At 45.2% G+C, this 15,355-nt stretch overlaps 1 long non-coding RNA gene across 1 annotated transcript; it reads right to left on the bottom strand.

Moving 5' to 3' along the window:
• Nucleotides 1-14,642: 14,642 nt before the first annotated feature.
• On the bottom strand, nt 14,643-15,355 carry LOC132540229 (uncharacterized). The gene is made up of 2 exons (XR_009551437.1): nt 15,176-15,355; nt 14,643-14,869 (listed from the first exon to the last, which is right to left on the bottom strand). It is a non-coding gene; the product is annotated as an uncharacterized LOC132540229 (long non-coding RNA).

The raw sequence follows: 15,355 nt of genomic DNA, 5'->3' as shown, positions 1-15,355 counted from the left end.
CTGCCTGCCCCCCCCAAAACAAAAAAGCTTTCTAAATTCAATAGTTACCAAATAAATGACTCCACCTAAAAATGAGATTAGATAAACAGATACTTCTGATAACATAGAAAAATGTTCATCATTACTGAGGAACTCAAATTGTGACAATAGTGAGAGAGAGCTGAGTGGTGATATACCCAGTAGAGTACACATATTACTATATGCTGGGACCTGGGTTCAAGCCCTTACTCTGAAATTGTTGGGGGGGAAGGTTCAGGAATGGTGAAACAGTGCTATAGGTGCTTCTCTGTCTCTTCCTTTTTCTACCTTCAACCCCCCAACCCCCAACTCCCCCAACACTACTCAGCTTTATGTATTTATAAAATACAGCAAATTTTAAAGTGATAAAGGAAATTGAGCCTGGAACCTCAGATCCTTAGACATAAGAGTGTTTGTGTAACTATTATGCTATCTCCCCTAGCCCTCTCTCACTCTTAGTCATTTCCCTTTCAATTTCCTCAGTCTATTAAAAGGGGGGTTGGGGAAACTGGTGTCTGGGAGCAGGTAATTCATTGTGCAGACACAGAGCTCAGGCAGTTATCCCCAGGGGGAAAGAAAACAAAGAGTAGTGAGAAATGACCTTTCAAGATAGCATAATTCTTATGCAAAGAGACTCTGATGCTTGAGGCTCCAAAGTCCCAGGTTCAATTCCCTGTGCCACCATAAACCAGAGCTGAGTAGTGCTCTGGTAAAATAATTTATTATTTAAAAAATTCTTAAAATTGATCCAACACTGATGAAAATGGCCTAAATCAAATTGTTGCCAGGAGCAGGCAACAATTGTTGGAGGGGCAGGCTAAGTGTCACAAATCAGAAATACCACATGAACACACCCAAATGTGGATTCATGAGACAAAGCAAGAAAGAAAACAATATGAAATATATTCAGACCTTTATGTTTGCATATCTGGGGCCACTAAGAGGGTGATGACATTTTGATGTTGAGAGTGAGGTGTAGTAATACATACTGTTTTCTTTCTGTCTCTCTTGAGTGAACCTCTCTATCTCTTAATTTATTTTTTAATTATCTTTATTTAGTGATTGGGTAGAAACAGCCAGAAATCTAGAGCGAAGGGGTGTTAGAGAAAAAGAGAGAAAGAGGGGGTCAGGCGGTAGCGCAGTGGGTTAAGCCCACGTGGCGCAAAGAGCAAGGACCTGCGCAAGGATCCTGTCAGGTTCAAGCCCCAGGTCCACAACTGCATGGGAGTCACTTCACAGGTGGTGAAGCAGGTCTGCAGGTGTCTGTCTATCGCTCACCTTCTCTGTCTCCCCCTCCTCTCTCCATATCTCTCAGTCCTATCCAACATCAATAACAAATATAATAATGACTACAACAGTTGTAAAACAACCAGGGTAACAAAAGGGAAAAAATGGCCTCCAAGAGCAGTGGATTAGTGGTTCAGGCACTGAGCCACACTGAGTGGTGGAGACAAAAAAAAAAAAAAAAAGAAAAAAGAAAAGGAAAGAAAAAGAGAGAAAGGCATCTGCAGCTCTGTTTCACCACTTGCAAAGTTTTCCCCCTGCAGGTGGGGACTGGGGACTTGAACCTGGATCCTTACACATGTGACATGCGCACTCAACCAGGTTCACCACCACTTGGCCTCCCTCTCTATCTCTTACAAACAAAATCTATTTTAAAAAAGAAAACCCTGCAGTGGGTTAAGTGCACTTGGCGCAAACACAAGGATCCATGTAAGGATCCCAGTTCTAGCCCCCTTCTCCCTACCTGCAGGGGAGTTGCTTCACAGGCAGCAAAGCAGGTCTTTAGGCTTCTAGCTATCTCATTCCCCCCTGTCTTCCTCTCCTCCATTTCTCTCTGTCCTGTCCAACAACAACAATAATAACTACAATAATAACAAGGGCAACAAAAAAGGAATAAATAAGTATTTTTTAAATTTATTTATTTATTTAAGAAAGGATTAATTAACAAAACCATAGGCTAGGAGGGGTACAAATCCACACAATTCCCACCACCCAATATCCATATGCCACCCCCTCCCCTGATAGCTTTCCCACTCTCTATCCCTCTGTGAGCATGGACCCAGGGTCACTGTGGGTTGTAGAAGGTGGAAGGTATGGCTTCTGTAATTGCTTCCCTGCTGAACATGGATGTTGACTGGTTGGTCCATACTCCCAGTCTGCCTCTCTGTTTCCCTAGTAGGGTGGGTCTCTGGGGAAGCTGAGCTCCAGGACACATTGGTGGGGTCTTCAGTCCAGGGAAGCCTGGCCGGCATCCTAATGACATCTGGAACCTGGTGACTGAAAAGAGAGTTAACATACAAAGCCAAACAAATTGTTGAGCAATCATGGACCCAAAGCTTGGAACAGTGGAGAGGAAATGTTAGGGGATACTCACTATAAACTCTCGTGTACTTCTGCTTTAAGGTATACAAGTAAAAGATTTGGGCTAAACTAAACACATCTAAGATAAATTTGTTTCATTTCACCACAAATCCATACCACTTGCCTAATTACTGGCATATAAATTCATTAGCCAGGAAAGACTATTTTAGGAATGAAATATTATTTTGCCTACTTGGAGAACTTAGTAACTTACAAGGTTGCTAATTTCATAGAAAAATTCTTTTTTCTTTTTTTTTAACAAAACCATAGAATAAGAGGGGTACAGTGCTGCACAATTCCCAGAACCCGATCTCCACATCCCACCCCCTCCCCTGATAGCCTTCCCATTCTCTATCTCTCTGGGAGTATGGATCCAGGGTCCTTGTGGGTTGCAGAGGGTGGAAGGTCTGGCTTCTGTAATTGCTTCCCTGATGAACATGGGCGTTGACTGGTTGATCCATACTCCCAGTCTGTCTCTTTCTTTCCCTAGTAGGGTGGGGCTCTGAGGAAGTGGCGCTCCAGTACACATTGATAGGGTCCTCTGTCCAGGGAAGTCTGGTTAGCATCTGGAACCTGGTGGCTGAAAAGAGAGTTAACATACAAAGCCAAAGAAATTGTTGAACAATCATGGACCTAAAGACTTTAATAGTGCAGATGAAGTGTTGGGGGTATTCCCTGCATGCTCTTGTGTACTTCTGCTTTCAGGTATATATTTTTCCCCTAGTTTATGGGCACGGGTGAACCTATGCTCTATCTCAGGGGACATGGACTATATCCAGGTTTGGGGACTTTATTGGGGTGTGGACCACCTGGAATGGAATTAGAGAATACTATGAAAGGAAAGGTCTCACCAGAGATATGAAGCTGAAGGGTTGTCATTCCACACCTGAAGTCTCTGGTCACAGTCTGAAGTGAATCATGCTGGGGTGGTACTCATGTTGATTAGGTTGCGATCCGCTGATGCAATATTATTTTATTTGAATTGAGAGCAGCATGCAGAAAAGTGGGCCCCACCCTAAGGTTCCAGGACTGGGGGAAATATAGGCTCTATAGTGGAAATGTGAGGTTCCTATTGTCTTAAGGTTCAAGAAGACAATGGATAGTTATTGTTATCATCACATTATTTGGTGGTAGGTTTAACTTTGGAAAGTCCCTTAGATAGGGTTTGGGGTATAGCACCCAGCATCTTGTATATAGCTGTGCTGTCGGTTGCTTCTGTTCTCCCTGGTCTAGGCTTTTGGGAGAGAACATATCAAAGACAGCCTAAGTATTAAAAAGACTCAGTCTGTGTTTTAAGAAGTTCTAGACATATCATCAGTTTTTCACCTCTCAGATTAATTAAATAGTGGTTTATATAATGTTTACATTTTAATAGGATTGTACATAAACACCAATCCCACCACCAAAAGACTGTGTACCATCCCCCACCAATGCAAGCCCCCCCCACCATGCTGGGAAGCCCAATGGCCACCCTCCCCTTCACTACAGTGTTTTTACATTGGTGCCCTGCTCTTGATTTAATCAGATCCTGCTTTTAGTTTCCCTTTCTGTTCTTCTTTCTCAACTTCTGTTGATGAGTGGGGACATCCCAAACTCATCTTTATCTTTCTGATTTAGCTGACTTAACAGAATTCCTTCTAGCTCTGTCCACCAAGATGGGTCAGATAAGGTGGGCTCATTGTTCTTAATAGCTGCATAGTATTTCATTGTGTATATGTACCACAGCTTTCTCAGCCACTCATCTGCTGTTGGGCACCAGGGATACTTCTAGGTTTTAGCTATTATGAATTGTGCTGCTATGAACATAGATGTACACACCTCTTTTTGGTTGGGCATTATGGAATCCTTAGGGTATATCCCCAGGAGAGTAATTACTGGGTCATATGGAAGGTCTATGTCTAGCCTTGTAAAGTTCTCAAGACTGCTTTCCAGAGAGGCTGGACCAATTCACATTGCCACCAGCAATGTAAAAGGATTCCTCTGTCCCCACAGTCTCTCCAACATTTGTTGCTGCTGTCCTTTTTGAGGTATGCCATTCTCACAGGAGTGAGGTGGTATCGCAGTGTTGTCTTAATTTGCATCTCTCTGACAATCAGCGACCTGGAACAGTTTTCCATATGTTTGTTAGCCTTTTGCATCTCCTCTGAAGTGAATGTCTTGTTCAGATCCTCTGCCCAATTTTGGATGAGGTCATTTGCTTTTTTGGTGCTAAGTTTGCTGAGTTCTCTGTATATTTTGGTGATTAGTCTCTTGTCTGATGTTTGGCATGTGAAGATCTTTTCCCATTCTGTGAGGGGTCTCTTTGTCTGTGTGATAGTTTATTTGGCTGTACAGAAGCTTTTCAATTTAATGTAGTCCCATTGGTTTGTTTCTGCTTTAGTCTTCCTTGCAATTAATTGGGTTTGTTTCATCAAAGATGTCCTTGAGGTTTAGGTGGGAAAGTGTTTCACCAATGTTTTCCTCTAAGTATTTGATAGTTTCAGGTCTGACATCCAGGTCTTTGATCCATTTGGAGTTGATTTTTGTTTCTGGTGAGATAAGGTGGTTCAATATCATTCTTTTGCATGTTATAACCCAGTTTTCCCGGCACCATCTTCAACATAGTATAGGAAGTTTTTCCCATAGCAATCAGGCAAGAGAAGGAAATCAAAGGAATACAGATTGTAAGGGAAGAAGTCAAACTCTCACTATTTGCAGATGACATGGTAGTATACATAGAAAAACCTAAATAATCCAGTAGAAAACTACTGGAAGTTATTAGACAATATAGCAAGGTATCAGGCTACAAAATCAATGTACAAAAATTAGTGGCATTTCTCTATGTGAACACTATACTGAAGAAGAAGACATCCAGAAATCACTCCCATTCACGGTTGCAACAAAATCAATACCTAGGAGTAAAGCTGACCAAAGAAGTGAAAGACTTGTATACTGAAAACTATGAGTCACTCTTCAAGGAAATAGAAATTGATACCAAGAAATGGAAAGACACTCCTTATTCTTAGACAATTGTTGAAAGGTTCTAAGTAAAAGTTTAATTAACTAGTTACTTATCAGAAGAAGAATGGTGTAAAAAATGTGAAGTTATTTGGAATATTTTAAGGTTTTCTTTTCATAAATACCTATAACTTGTCATTGTGCTCTATTTTACATTACTTATAAGGTTTTAGTGTTAATATTTTTGACTGCGGTTCTATGTAAATAAAAAAATTTTTTAAACTTCAGAAACTAATCATTCTTGTCTCAAATATGTTTTTGTATGGTTAATTTATAATAGGAATTATCATATGAATTAATAAACTGATGAAAGCCCCTTTCAGTGACAATCACAAAGTTATATTACTATGTTAAAAGTAGGTGTCCAAAATATTTTTTATTTATACTAAGGAAACACTGATAAAAACCATAGGATAAGAGGGGTACAACTCCACAGAATTCCCACCACCAGAACTCCATATCCCATCACCACCCCTGATGATAGTGTTCTTATTTTTTAACACATAGGAAGTATGGACCCAAGGTCATTATGGGGTGCAGAAGGAGGAACGTCTGGCTTCTGTAATTACTTCCCCGCTGAACATGGTCATTGGCAAGTCAATCCATACTCTCAGCCTTTCTCTCTCTTTCCCTAGTGGGGCAGATTCTAGGAAAGTGGGAATCCAGGACATTTTTTTTTTCTTTTCCTGACATCTGACATGCAGGTGGATTCAAGTTATTGTCTCAGGAGATGATGTCATGGCTGGAAATAGGACCAGAAAGCTGGATCAGGGAAGAGAGTAGCTGTGTTCTGAAGGACTCCTGGGATGCCAGTCTTCACTACCTTCCTTCCAAGTCCTCCCTCCCAAATTCTGCCTAACCCTGCTAAGGCTGTGGGGAGAAAGCAAGGAGCCCAGGCAAAAAGAGTGCATTAGAAAGGCACATGTTTAATTTCCAGCAGGAGAAGCCACTGGCTGAAGGTACCAGGTGGCCCCGTACAGTTTACGGTTTACACTTTATAATTTATAGGCTACATACTTCCTTCAGGGGTACACAGAGAGTACATGATAGGGAAGGGTTCAGCTGCTTCTCTTCTGATGTGGGATCTATAGAGTCCTCTGTCAAGCGCTGTCCTCCATGGAGCTGCTCTGGGGCAGGTGGTTGCTGTGAGCTGTGGACTGTGTTGCACTGGTGCCGCCATCTTGATGTGGAGCCTTGAGTCATGACCTGGGAAAGAGCAAGGAGGCCTCTTTAGGGCAGCCAAGTCTCCTCAGCAGTGGGGGAGAGGAGGGAACCTGGGGGTGCTAGGCAAGGGTGAGAACAACTTTAGAGTAATGCAGACCCACCCTAGGTGACAAACTCCTCAGTCAGTGTGCACCCTACTGTTGGAGCCCCAGCCCCTGGGGTTCCCCTCTCCTTCTCAAAGAGGAAAATGTTTTAATGCTGAGCCCTGCCCACAGGGCTCTCTTACTACAGCAAATTCAGACAGCAGGGGAGGAAGCCCCTGTGGGACAAGAGACTGAGCAGCTCCCACCTGAGCCCCTCCATCAGTTCTCCCATGCTGGACCTCAGAGATTTTCAGAGAAAATACCAGGACCAGCGCTTGCTACTCTGAGTCAGAGGGCTGTGTCCTCAGACAGTATGACACCAGGACATAGTTACCTTCCTGCACCCTCTCAACTACTTTCCACTGTGCCCTGTGACCACACTGAGATGTTTCTAAGAAAACATGAGATAAAGTGATTCAGCCTGTAGTGCAGCAGGTTAAGCACCAGTGGCGCAGAGTGCAAGGACTGGCTTAAGGATCCAGGTTTGAGCCCCCTGGCACCCCACCTGCAGGGAAGTTGCTTCACAGGCAGTGAAGCAGGTATGCAGGTGTCTCTCTTTCTCTCCCTCTCTCTATGTCTTCCCCACCTCTCTCCATTTCTCTCTGTCCTATCCAATAATGACAACATTAATAACTACAACAATCCAAACAGACAACAAAAAGGGAATCAATCAATGAAAAAAAAGAAAACAGATGAAACAAATTATTTTCCATCTCATTGTATGTGCATTTAAAAGGACTCTGCTGTGCAGGTTGAGAGGTCACAATGGGTGCCTTCATTTTTGTCCGAAGATCAAGCCATTGGCTGAGAAACTCTGACTGAGGCCAGAGAAGCTGCAGGGATGATGTTCCAGTAGGCCAGGGATGAAATCTGCTTGTTCAGGTCAAGATGCTGTGAGCCCAGCATTTCTGAACTCTGTCCCCAAAGAAGTGGTTGTGGGCAAGGGCTGAGATTCACACATCCCCTTCCAAAGTTCTCAGATGTGGACCCATCCCTGGTGCCTGCTCTCAGAGGGTTACCTGTATGTGAGCTGGTCCTCATCTCTGGTCTTATCCAGAGGGAGTGATTGAAACACAGAGTGAGGAGACCTGCCCAAGGCCACACACACCCTGGACTGGGCCTACCCTGCTCACTCTCCAGTGCTGTCTAGTGTAGGGCTTGCTGGTTTAAAACATAATGTGTTTTGTAAGTTTTAATCAAATAGAGATGGGAATGAGAGCTGAAATGAGAGATACCTTCCTGAGGAAACTATGTGGTCTTCACTTGGCCCATGCTGGATTCTCCCTGTGCTAATGGGGACCCAGGTGTCCCTGAGTCCAGAGATGTAGGGTGGGCTTTTTTCCTCCTGCTGCTGCTGCCTCCCTGCTATTCTCCACCTGGGTTGAGGAAGGTCATTGGCATGTTTATTCAATCAGGCTCTGTTCTCCCGTTGGGGGTTTCACCACTCACCCTGCAGAGGGAACTCAGAGGGATCCCTGAGTTCCTCTGAGAACAGTGTTCCCCACTGTGCTGCAACCCTGAGTGGAGCTTGGAATGTTTTTCTCGCACATGTAAATTGTAATGAGTTTACACCTTTAAGTTCAGAGATAATAATGATCAGGGAATGCAATAGGTACCTTGGTGTTGACATTGGCAGTTCTTCCTTTACTAATTCTGTATAATGTCTGTGCTGTAGGTTGGCTGAATGGATAGATGCTGGTGATCCCAGAGCTGTGTGGAGGCTTCTCTCATCCCCAGCGGTGCTGCCTCACTAGCCTTTGTCACAAGGGATTAAGGAAGGTCATGGAAATGTTCATCAGATGACAACAGGTATCCCCATCACTTTTCTTCCTAAAGCAGTACCAGGGGCTGAACATTGTGGGCATATTGGATCAATACCATGGTGGCAGCCACAATCAGAAAGGGTGGGCACCCTTATTGGGTACAGCCCTAGGCTCCCTCCCACATGAGGAAGGCAGGGAGAAGAGGCCTGGAAGTTCCTCACTACACTCACTCCTCAGGTGCTCCCTGACTGACCCTCCTCCCTCACAGCTCCCCCAGGATAAGGCAGGGTGGGGCCTCTTCAGTTACTCAGAGGGATTCAGGGGCTGAACCTCTACAGAGTATGTAGTCAGTGACAGTTCTTGCTCTGTGTGGGAATCTTTTCAAGTTCCTCCTTAGTGTGAAGAGTTCCCAGTACCAGAGTCAGGTGTCCATTTTTCTCTCCAGGTCTCTGTGGCAAATTGGTCTATGCTACTCTTGATTATGCTCCACTGCTTGTGCAGGTTCCTGGTGCATGGGAAACTCACCCAGTCAACAGGAAGGAGGGTTATTTAAGTGTTGTACCATAATGAACATATGGAACTGGGACAGTGGAAGTGTGTCACTAGTGATATTAGGAAGAAATATTAGAGAACATAAATGACATTTGAATTATTTAATAACTGACATCCATCTTCATAGAAATATTTCTATAACGTGACGGAAAAACACATATACAGATCATCACTCTAGCTCCTGTAATGTCAGGGACTTAACTTGGGAGCACTTTTTTCTCTCCAGCCTCAGCCAAGACTTATCCTCCTGGGCAGCAATTGCCATATTCTGTCATGTTTAAGAGAAAGAGACTAACCTGCATAGGACAGTCATTATATTAGAGCTAGGATATGACATGAAACCATTCACTTAATATATGTAAATAAATGTGCAAGTCCAGAGGGGTTTCTCATGTTCTCAAATTAATACAGTGGCTTCGTTAACTGTCTAGAAAGCCTTTACCATCTACATTTTGACGAACTCCATTGTTTTTATGTACAGAAGGTGAACAACTTTGCTTTTAGTGTCTTCATTGCAGAGTCTGTCTTTCTGTCCTCTCTGTCTTTCCATGAGGCAGGCACTCCTTGTCTCTTCCTCAGATGTTACACCAGGACCAGATGAGTCCTTGGCTCTCAATAACGGTGCAGCATGTTCTGATAGGGAGAGATGTGGGTGGCTGTGTTGTAGAGTAGGAGGAGATAGAGAGTTAGAGGATGACTGCACCTGAGCAGAGAAGACAACTCAGGAGTCTGTGTGAAGGCCACTCCTGACCAAGTCAGGGATGCACCCCATGAGAACTCCTCTGCAGAGCTTACAACCCTCATTGTCTGTCTGCCCAGGATGCTCACTGGCCAAGTGCTCTGATGGGGTCACCAGACTGTGCATGCAGCTCCGTGTGGGAGCTTCTGTTAAGTAGGTCCCAGTGCCTGGGGTGAAGTGTTTCCCACTGGAACTAAACCTCAGTGCAGCTAGGAAATGCTGATTGTGCTAATCATGTATCATTTTAATGAAGTCTGGAAGCCAGAAAGATCATGAAGTGCAATAATTACCTCCCTGTTGGAATTGTCCAATCTTCCTCTTGGTCTGCTTGTGCTCAAGGGGATCTGAAAGCTGGTGACACCAGAGCTGTGTGGATGCTCTCTCATGCCTGCTGCTCTAAACTTACTATTCACCTTTCTCACCTTGGATTAAAGTCACTGGCCTGTTGACAATGCCAGGGCTTCCAACCCCACGTGCTTTTCTCTCTAAAATCACTTTAATCAGCTGCATATTGTTGGAATTACTGGTTTCTCTCAGGGTGGAATCCCACAGTCAGCATTGGGCCCAAAGCTCCTGCTCTGGGTGCCATTCTTGGGTGCAGCCTTGGGTCCCGCCCTTGGGTCCCTCCTCCATGGTGAAGGTAGACTGAAGGGGCGTGGGAGCTCCTCGCTACACTTACTCCTCAGCTGTTCCCTGTGTGTGTGTCATCTTCCCACAGCTCCTCCCAGAGAAGGCAAGGTGTGCAGAGCCTCTACACTTATTCAGAGGGGAGCAGAGGCTGCACCACACAGCTCGTGTGTCCTTCCTGCAGTGCCAGCTCTTTGTCTGTGAGGAAAGCTCCAATTGTCCATCCTAACTTTGAATAGCTCACCGTACCAGAGTCAGAAGTCCACTTATCTGTCCTGGTCTCTGTGGCAAAATAGTCTCTGGTTCTGGTATGTCCTCCACTGGCTGCCATCCTCAGAGATGCTCCTGCAGATGTCACTGGCCACACTGACATGTGCCCCAATGCCCATGTCACCCCTGTCCCCAGCCTGCTGGTGTGGTCACAGGCCCGGGTACACAGGAGACCCATCCCAGCCAACATGCAGAGCCAATAGATTGCTGTTGCACCAGAATCAGTTCATTTAATTGTGGGAATAGCAGTGTGTTACCAGTGACATTAGGAAGGGAATATTAGAAAAACATGCATGACAGTCAAAGTCTTTAATAGCCGTCACACATCTTCAAACATTTATTATTTCTCTCACCTACGATGGAGAGAGACCTACCCAGATCATCTTTCTGGTACATGGGCTATCCTAGATTGAACTTGACAGCATTTACGTTTTTCTCCGTCTCTGGCCAAGGCTTCACCTCCTGGACAGCAGTTGCCATGTGCTGTTAGCTGTAATAGAAAAAGAGTAACCTGCATATCACAACTAGCACATCAGAGCTAAGAAATGACATAAAAGCATGCCTTGGATTTCATGTATGAGAGCACAAGTGCAAATCCAGAGGGGTTTCTCATTCTCTCGGTTAATCACAGAGCATTCCTTCCCTGACTAGGAAGCTTTGACCATCTGCACTTTGGTGGAAAAGAAAGGGTGTCCAAAAGGTGTACAGCTTGGCTAGTCTCATCGCTCATATTTGTGTCTTACAGCTTGGCTAGTCTGTCACATCTGTGCCAGCATTCTGTCTCCTCTCTCTCTCTTTCTCTCCCTGAGGTAGACCCTCTGTGTTTCTTCCTATGTGTCACTCAGGACCCATGGAGTTTTCAGCTCCGAGGAAGGACTTGTTGTCTGTGAGTGTGCTGGCCAGGAGACAGGTGGGTAGCTAATTTGTGGTAGTGAAGCAGCTACAGAGAAATTGAGAAGCTGAATGTGAGCAGAGTTGACAACCCCAGAGTCTGTTTGAAGGCTGTTTCTGACAGAGTCAGACATCCAATATGAGAGCAATTCCCTGTAGAGCTTGCAACCTTTCTTATCTTTCCCAAGGCTGCTCACTGGCCAAGTGCTCTGAGGCAGTCACCCAGGCTGTCCAGCTCTGCATGGTCCTTCCATGAAGGATGCGTGGTGCCTGGGTGCAGTGATTCTCACTGAAAACAAACTAGAGTGGAGTTAGGGACCCCTTTTCTAGCTATTTCCAGAAATTTATATGTGCATAGAGTTAATAAATTGGAAAAATCATGAAGTGCAGTAGTTGCCTTCCTATTGGCATTGTCCAATCTTCATTTCTTCCTGATGCCCTGGCTCTGGTCAAGCACATCTGAAAGCTGTTAACATAAGGACTTGATATCAGGCTTGATCACCACATGAGGTTTTTTTTTTTTCTTTTTCTTTTTTTTTTTTTCCTCCTCCAGGGTTATTGCTGGGCTCGGTGCCTGCACCATGAATCCACCGCTACTAGAGGCCACATGAGGTTTTTTCCCTAGGAGTAGCACCATGGGCTGAGTATTGTGGGCACTATTGACTGGATCCCTGGTGGCACACCATTCAGCACTGGGCCCACAGCTCATACTCAGCTGTCCCTATTGGGTACAGCTCCAAGCTCCCTCCCACATGATAAATGTAGACTGAAGGGGCCTTTGGGCTCCTAGCTGCACTTGCTCATCAGCTGCTCCCAGTCTGCAACTCCCTGCACATAGCTGCTACAGGAGAAGGCATGGTGTTCAGAGCCTCTTTAGTCACTTGGGGGAGCAGGGGCTGAACCTCACAGCACCCATATTTTTATCTTGCAGTGCCAGATCTTTCTCTGTCAGGGGAGGTTATCTGGTCCCCTGTTAGTAGGAAGAACTCACTCTATCAGAGTCGGGAGTTCACTTCTCTCTCCAGGTGTCTTTCCTAGCTGGTCTTTGCTCCTGTGGCCTGTTTTCCACTGCCTGTTGTCCTAGTGACCCTCCTTCAGATGCCACTGGCCCCACTGTCAAGTGCCCTAAAGCCCATTTTACTGCTTCCCTGTCTGCTGATAAGCCAGAGGCCCTGGGTATGTCACTGTGATATTAGAAAGGAAATAGTAGAAAACATGGATGAGATTTAAATTCTTAAGTACATTCCACACATTTTCAAGATTTATTATTTGTCTTACATGAGAAGGAGAAAACGCTGCCCACCCTCCTGCAGATGTCTCTCTCTCTCTTTCTATGAGGCAGGCCCTCTTTACTCTTACTAGGATGAGACCCCAGCTCCATAGGAGTCCATGTCTCTTAGGATGGGTTGTATGTGTGCTAATATGCAGAAAGATTGTTGGCTGTGTTGTGAAGGAGAAGGAGGTATAGTGGGTAGCTGGACCTTTAGTAAAGATGAACATTCAGGAGTTTGTGGAAAGCCTGTTTCTGACTTAATCATGTAACCAACACCCTAGGAATACTCTGCAGAGCTTGGAGCCCTCCTTATCTCTGCCCAGGATGCTTACCGGCCAAGCTCTCTATGGAGTCATCCAGGCTGTCAGAGCTGTTATAGGAGCTTCCATTAAGGGGGATTTAGCACCTGTGGGTGCAGTGTTTCCCACTGGTATTTAATTTGAGTGGAACTAGGGACCCCTGTTGTGGCTAATTTTTTAAAGAAAGGATAAATTAACAAAACCATCGGGTAGGAGGGATACAACTCCACACAATTCCCACGACCCAATCTCCATATATTCCACCCCCTCCCCTGATAGCTTTCTCATTCTCTATCCCTCTGGGAGCATGGACCCAGGGTCACTGTGGGTTGCAGAATTTTAAGTGCATTGTGCTTATGTCAAGTTTAATTGTTTGGAGACCAAAAAGATCACGAAATGCGATAGGTACCTTCCTGTTGGCATTGTCCAATTTCCTCTCATGCTGACTTTTGCTTGTGCTAAAGGGAACCAGGTTTTGGGTGAACTCAGAGCTGTGGGGTGGCCTCTCTCTCTCCTGCTGGTGTCTCACTTCATAATCCCCTTCTCACCTGGGATTGAGGACAGTCATGGGCATATTCAACAGATCACTGCTCATAACCTCCATGTTTTTTTTTCAAGAAATGGTACAACTGGTTGAAGTTTTGAGCACATTGCCTTTTCCCCTGGGTGACTGTCACACTCAGCAGTGGGCCTACAGCTTATACTCTGCCCACTCTTAGTCTGCATTGCCCAAGGCACCCTACCACATGATGAAGGCAGAGAGAAGGGGCCTCTTGAGGTCCTCAGAGGAGTGCAGACGATGAACCCTCACAGAATATGTGGCCTTCCTGCACTGTCAGCTCTTTCTCTGTGGGGGAAGCCCCACTGATCCCTTTTCAGTGTGAAGAACTCACTCTACAAGATCCAGGTGTCCACTTCTCTCTCCACATCCCTGTGGCAGCTCCTCTCTGTTCCTCTGGCTAGTCCACCAGTGCCTGCTCTCTTGGAAGTCACTGGTCCTACTGACAGGTGCCCTTCAGCCCCTGTTACCCTGGCCCCTGGCATGCTGGTGTGGTCATAGGCCGAGAACACAGGAGACTCAACCCAGTCAACATGCAGAATTATTTCACTGTTGGCACCAGAATTAACCCATCTAGTAGGGGCAGTAGCAGTGTGTCACTAGTGAAGTTAGGAAGGAAATATTAGAAAAGCATTAATGAGATTGAAATTCATTAATAGCTGCTAGACATCTTCAAAGATTTATTATTTGTCTAATGTGATGGAGAGAGACCTACACAGACAATCCCTCTGGCACATGTGGTGTCAAGGATTGAACTTGGGAGTACTTACTGTTTGGTCCAACTCCAGCCAAGGCTCCACCTCCTGGGCTGCAGTGCCATGTGCTGTCATAATAAAGAGAAAAAGAGAAACCCGCACATCACAGCAACCTTATCATTGTTAGGAAGTGATATACATTCGTTTAACTGAATGAGAGAGTAAAAGGGCAAACCCAGAGGGGTTCTTAGTTGAAGACAGACTGTCCTTCTCTCAGCAGGAAGCCAGGACCATCTACACTTTGGTAGAAGTGTGAATGGTGGCCAGAAGCTGTACAGCTTTGCTTGTAGTCTCTTCTTATCTGTGTTTGGTTTATCTCATCTCTCTCTATCTCTATCTCTATCTCTAGCAAAGACTCTGAGTGTCCTCCCTGTGCAGGTTCCAGGACCAGAGGAGGTTCTGCATCAGAATTAGAGCTGAGTGTGTACTAAAGGGGAGACTGGAGGATTGGTGTGCTGTGAGAATAAATACCTGAGTTAAAATCTATCTCAGGGATCTGTGTGAAAGCTGCCTGTGAGGCAAGATCCACCCTGTCAGCTGCGTGCTGCAGAGAGAACAGTCCTCTGCCCAGGATGCTCAGCAGCCAAGTTTCCTGTAGGAGTTTCCCAGGGTCTCCATGAAAATACTGTATCTGTGTGTGTTTCTGGACTTCTGGAACTTGCTCATTAGTGCTAACACACTAAAACTGCTAAGCCAGACTTAGTCTATTCTCTCCACCAGTAATCACTAAAATGACTGTGTGTAATGCTGGACTGTTTGACAGACAAGACATGTCACTAAGGAGGCACAGGGCACTGTCCTGCATGTAGGCTCTATTTGTTTGGTTTGAGATTCACACTGTACCTGGGCCTCCTCCCACTCAGAATAGAGGGATCAGAAGATCGTCCCCTGGACACTTACTGAGCAGGTCTTTGCTGAGGGTCTCCAGGTCCCTCTAACTC

Source organism: Erinaceus europaeus, chromosome 9 (assembly GCF_950295315.1).
Source record: "Erinaceus europaeus chromosome 9, mEriEur2.1, whole genome shotgun sequence".
NCBI classification, from domain to species: Eukaryota; Metazoa; Chordata; class Mammalia; order Eulipotyphla; family Erinaceidae; genus Erinaceus; species Erinaceus europaeus.
The sequence above is the reverse complement of the archived record's forward strand: the minus strand, read 5'-3'. Positions and strand labels throughout refer to the sequence as shown.